This window comes from Bos mutus, chromosome 7, assembly GCF_027580195.1.
Source record: "Bos mutus isolate GX-2022 chromosome 7, NWIPB_WYAK_1.1, whole genome shotgun sequence".
Taxonomy (NCBI): domain Eukaryota; kingdom Metazoa; phylum Chordata; class Mammalia; order Artiodactyla; family Bovidae; genus Bos; species Bos mutus.
Genome location: NC_091623.1, coordinates 86,067,927 through 86,074,273, shown reverse-complemented (window position 1 = coordinate 86,074,273; position 6,347 = coordinate 86,067,927).

Sequence of the window (6,347 nt, the reverse complement as noted above, 5' to 3'; positions counted from 1 at the left end):
AGAGTAAGTATATATAGGCATATATGTGGAAATCTACTGTCTTAAGGGGCCCTGTTCGTCTCCAAGGTTGTTTGGAATAGTTATCTCTTCAACAGCTAGTGCAAGGAATTCTGGAGATGGCCAGAGGCTGGACCGGCTGGGAGCTGGGTATAATCTACCTTAATGTCCATTTTTTTTCTTCGGGTGAGAGAGTTCTTTGTTTTACATAGAATGGTGGGGAGGACCCAGAGGGGAATTTTAACTCCAGGCTATTTTGAGCCATGTAACTTTCCTTCACTTTGTACCCCTTAATGTGTGCTTAGTCACTCAAGTCATTTCCAACTCATTGCGACCCCATGGATGATAGCCCACCAGGCTCCTCTGTCCATGGGGATACTCCAGGCAAGAATACTGGAGAGGGTTGCCATGCCCACCTCCAGGGAATCTGCACAACTCAGGGACTGAACCCAGGTCTCCCACATTGCAGGCAGATTCTTTACCATCTGAGTCACCAGGGAAGTCCATCCCCCTTGATGGGTTTGTCTAAATTATTTTAGTCTGGTGTCATGAGGACCTCTTTCTCTCTCCGCCCCCACCTCCTCTTTCATCAACAGACAAGTATTTGCTTTCATTTAGATTACCACGAAGAAGGCTGAGCCCCAAAGAATTGATGCTTTCAAACTGTGGTGCTGGAGAAGACTCTTGAGACTCCCTTGTACTGTAAGATCAAACTGATGCTTAAGTTGAAGCTCCAGTATTTTGGCCATCTGATATGAAGAGCCAACTCACTGGAAAAGACTCTGATGCTGGGAATGATTGAGGGCAGAAGGAGAAAGGGCAACAGACGAAGAGACAGTTGGATGGCATCATCGATTCAATGGACGTGAGTTTGAGCAAACTCCAGGAGATAGTGAAGAAAGGAAAGCCTGGTGTGCTGCAGTCCATGGGGTCAAAAGAGTTGGACACAAGTTAGCAACTGAACAACAACAAGATCACTGTGGCAAAGCGTATTTTCTAAAGATTGCCACAAAAATATTCCCCATCCCACATGCTGTTGTGCAAAGCAGTTTTGTCACTGCCCCATCAATTTTTGCTGCTGTTTAGTCACTAAGTCATGTCTGACTCTTTTGCAACCTCACAGACTGAAGCCCGCCAGGATCTTCTGTCCATGGGATTTCCCAGACAAGAATACTGGAATGGGTTGCCATTTCCTTCTGCAGGGGATCTTCCTGATCCAGGGATTGAATCCACATCTCCTACATTGGACGGTGGGTTCTTTACCACTAAGCCACCAGGGAAACCCACCCCATCAACAGGTAGAACCTAATTCCCCTCCCCTTGAATCTGATTGGGCTTGTGATTCACATATAACCAAGAGAATGTGGCAGTTTATGAAATGATCCTGTATGACTTCTGAGGCTACACAACTTTATCCTTTTTTGCTGGAAGCTTTCACAGGCGAACCTGAGCCACTGAGTAGGTAGACGGACTGTCCTGAAGCTGCTGTGCTCTGAGGAGGTTCAAGGTAGCTTGCATACAGAAGCTGTGACGCTTCATGAAGAAAGATGCCCACCACCACCAGCTGATCCCAGCCCCACTCTGTTCCAGCTTTGGCCACCAGTGGACTACTACTGCCTGAGAGACTATAGCCAGAGATGTACAGCTTGAGCTGTTCCCAAATTCCTGGCCCACTGAAATAGAGATTTAAAAATTGTTTTAAGTCACTAAGTTTTGGTGATTTTTTTTTTTTTTTTTGGCCGTACTGTGCAGCATACAGGATCTTAGTTCCCTAACTGGGCATGGAACCTGTGCCCCCTTCAATGGAACCAGGTAACCCTAATCATGGAACCACCAGGGAATTTCCTGGGTGATTTTTTAAAATAGGATAGATAATTAGATCATGTTATTTTATACTGTAATACCTTTCATCTGATGAGAATATTTAATTAATAAATCAGTACTTTGGGCATGTATTCACATAGTTATTCTTCCAAGCTCCTTTCCTGCTGTATCATTTTGATGTTGTATTTTGATGGACTTAAGATGACCCAATGTACTAATTATTATTTCATCAATACTGGATATTCTTTGCAGTTATAACAAAAGGAGATTAAACTGAGCTCCTTCAATAATTAAGTAGCCTCCCAAGATATACAAGAGAGTTATGTCCTGAAGCACAGGTTAGATCAGGCAATGTATATTAGTTAAGGAAACTCTTTTTAAAAAGAGGGGAAAAAAAAGGAACTGCCCGGTGCTCCAGGGGCTAACACTCCCCAGTCCCAAGGCAGAAGACCCAGGTTCCATCCCTGGTCAGGAAAATAGATCCTACATGCTGCAACTAAGAGTTCAGAACTAAAGATCCCACATACAGTAACTGAAAGATCCCTCTTGCAGCAACAAAGACCCAGCACAGCCAAATATATATATTTTTATTTAATATATATTTATATATATACATATATATGTATATATATGTGTAGTTATATATATATATATATTTGTTTTAATCATAGTCTCTTCTTCCCCATTTATCTACTCAGGGCACATACCCTAAGTTTCATTCCTAATCAGAATCATGCTTTACTTTGTTGTACATGAAATGCTGCCTGGCATGATCACAAGTATAAACTCAACTATAAAACCAGAAGACCTCTGCATTTCCGACCTGGCTACTAAGCCCGTGGCATTTATGATTTCACTCAGAAGGCTTTTTCCCAGAGATATCATTCTTATTTGACTCATTAGCAAACTAAAGCACAGAGAAAACCGTTCAGTGTCATACAGGGAGTTTCTCACAGAGCTGAGGCCAGAATATTAATCTGAATTAAAAACTTTTTACAATACTGTACAACCAGGAACCCATTTCAAATGTTATTACACTGTTAACCAATACTTCATAAGAGCTTATATACATAAATATTAGATTTAACTAAATTGACTGTTTCAAAGCTAACAAGAAGGATCCTATTGAGAGAGGTTTAAGGTATAGGAGGGTAATTTTTGAGAAGAAAGTAGGGTGGGATCCAAAGGATAAACTAGAGACAGTAAGAGGAATACCTCCTTTATTGTAATTGAAGGAGAGGATGAATGCAGATAAACTATTTTCTCTGTAAGAAGAAAAGTGATCTGCTGAGAGAGAGAAAGCCTGTGGTAATACCTAAGGATCTAAGGAGTATGGAGAATGGAAATCTGAAATAACCTAAATAAAATGCCATGAGAGCTGACTAAGGATACTACTAGAGGATAGTGTTGGGGATCCTGCTGCGGTTGCAAAGCTGGAATTTATAATGGCAACTGGCACAGTTGAGCATTTTTTTCCAATAACATTTAGCAGCCCTGAAATAAAAGGGAGCCAAAGTTAGGTCAGAGTTAGTGTTTTGCCAGGCTTGTGTGATAGAAAGACTGGCAGAGGTGAGGGAGAGTTAGTTGAAGATGATGATAGTTGCTAATGTCCTTATCAGTATGCTGCTGCTGCTGCTAAGTCACTTCAGTTGTGTCCGACTCTGTGTGACCCCATAGACGGCAGCCCACCACCAGGCTCCTCCAACCCTGGGATTCTCCAGGCAAGAACACTGGAGTTGGTTGCCATTTCCTTCTCCAATGCATGAAAGTGAAAAGTGAAAGTGAAGTTGCTCAGTAGTGTCAGACCCTCAGCGACCCCATGGACTGCAGCCTTCCAGGCTCCTCCGTCCATGGGATTTTCCAGGCAAGAGTACTGGAGTGGGGTGCCATTGCCTTCTCCGCCTTACCAGTATAATTGAGTCCTAATAATAATTTGAAGGGGAAATCTTATGACTTGGCTATTTCTTATGTACATGATTACTTAGTATAACCTAACAATCATTTATAATCAGTGTATTGATTATCTGATGTTGCATAAAAAATTCCCTAAAACTTTGTCTTAAAATAGTAACAACCGTTTATCATATCATACCATTTATGTGGGTTGGGAATTCAGAAGGGGCTTAGCTGGGCCGTTCTGGTTCAGGATGTGTCATACAGTTGCAGTTGGGATGCTGACTTGGGCTACGGTTATTTGTGGGCTTGACTGGGGCTGGAAGATCTGCTTCCAAGATGGCAACTTGACAATGACTGTTGGCAGGAAGGCTCAGTTCTTAATCATGTGGATCTCTCTATAGGACAGTTTCTATGTTCTAATGACCTGACAGATGGCTTCCCCGAGACCAAGTGATCCGAAAGAACAATGATAAAGCTGCAGTCCTTTATGTCCTAGACTCTGAAATCACACATCATTTCTGTAATATCCTGTTGGCTCTACATCTTACCATGTACGTGTAGGATAGGACTACACAATGACATAAATGCCAGAAGGTAAGGATCACTTAAAGCTCAACATTCAGAAAACTAAGATCATGGCATCTGGTCCCATCACTTCATGGGAAATAGATGGGGAAATGGTGGAAACAGTGGCTGACTTTATTTTTTGGGCTCAAAAATCACTGCAGATGGTGACTGCAGCCATGAAATTAAAAGACGCTTACTCCTTGGAAGGAAAGTTATGACCAACCTAGATAGCATATTCAAAAGCAGAGACATTACTTTGCCAACAAAGGTCCATCTAGTCAAGGCTATGGTTTTTCCAGTGGTCATGTATGGATGTGAGAGTTGGACTGTGAAGAAAGCTGAGCACTGAAGAATTGATGCTTTTGAACTGTGGTGTTGGAGAAGACTCTTGCGAGTCCCTTGGACTGCAAGGAGATCCAACCAGTCCATTCTGAAGGAGATCAGCCCTGGGATTTCTTTGGAAGGACTGATGCTAAAGCTGAAACTCCAGTACTTTGGCCACCTCATGTGAAGAGTTGACTCATTGGAAAAGACTCTGATGCTGGGAAGGATTGGGTGCAGGAGGGGAAGGGGACGACAGAGGATGAGATGGTTGGATGGCATCACTGACTCGATGGACATGAGTTTGAGTGAACTCCAGGACTTAGTGATGGACAGGGAGGCTGGGCATGCTGCAATTCATGGGGTTGCAAAGAGTCGGACACGACTGAGCGACTGAACTGAACTGAAGGATCACTAGGAGCCATTTTGGAAGATGGCTTATCACAACTAATAAGGTGTGAATTCCTATAATATTAATACTTGATGATGTTATAACAATAAAAAAATAACACAAAAAATACCTATCTAAGCCATTACCTAATGGTCAATTACCTACTTACCTAATATGGTCTTCATTTCCCTTTCAACTCATTGAATATGATTTTTTCAGATGTACTTGAGCTTATGACACATTTGAGAAGTTCTGTTTAAGAAATCCCAAATCTTCAAACAATAAAGAAATCCATAAATTATGATTCAACTTACTGCATTTGATACTAGACCCAATGTAGCATTTGGAGATACTGATTCACTAATACTATCTTCAAAATATTAAAACTTACATCAAAATGGTGACTATAAAAAAGGACAGGGAGTTTCCTGGCAGTCCAAGGGTTAAGACTCAGGGTTTTTAGTACCATGGCCTTGAGTTCAATCCCTGGTCAAGGAACTAAGATCTTACAAGCCACATGGCACAACTAAAAAAAAAAAGTCTATATATCTTTTGTTTTAAAAACAGCACATGCTAAAAAACTGTGACATAAATCATAGCAATTTTTTTTGGATCTGTCTCTTAAAGGAAAAAAAATAAACAAATGGGACGTAATTAGACTTAAAAGCTTTTGCACAGTAAATGAAACCATCAGAATCTACTGAATGGGAGAAAATATTTGCTTATAATATGCCTGGTAAGAGATTAATATCCCAAATATAAAAACAGTTCATAGAACTCAACATCAAGAAACAAACAATCCAATTAAAAAGTGGACAGAAGACATGAACAGACATTTCTCCAAAGACATACTGATGACCAACAGGCACATGAAAAGATATTCAACATCATTAATCATCAGAGAAATGCAAATTGAAATCACAATGAGATACCACCTCACACCTGACAGTATGGCTATCATCAAAAAGACCACAAATGTTGGCAATGATGTGGAGAAGAGAGAATACTCATACACTATTGATGGGAATGTAAACTGGAGCAGCCACTGTGGAAAACAGTATGGAAGTTTCTCAAAAAACTAGAAACAGAACTACCATATGACACTGCAATTCCACTCCTGGATATATATCTGAAAAAAACAAAAACACTAATTTGAAAAGATACATACCCCTCAAAGTTCCTAGAAGTATTATTTATAGTTGCCAAGATAAAGATGCAACCTAAGTGTCCATCAATAGACAAATGGATAAAGAAGATGCAGTGTATATGTATACAATGGAATACTAAAAAAAAAAAAGCCATAAAAAAAATGAAATTCTGCCATTCGCAACAAGATAGATAGATTTGAAGG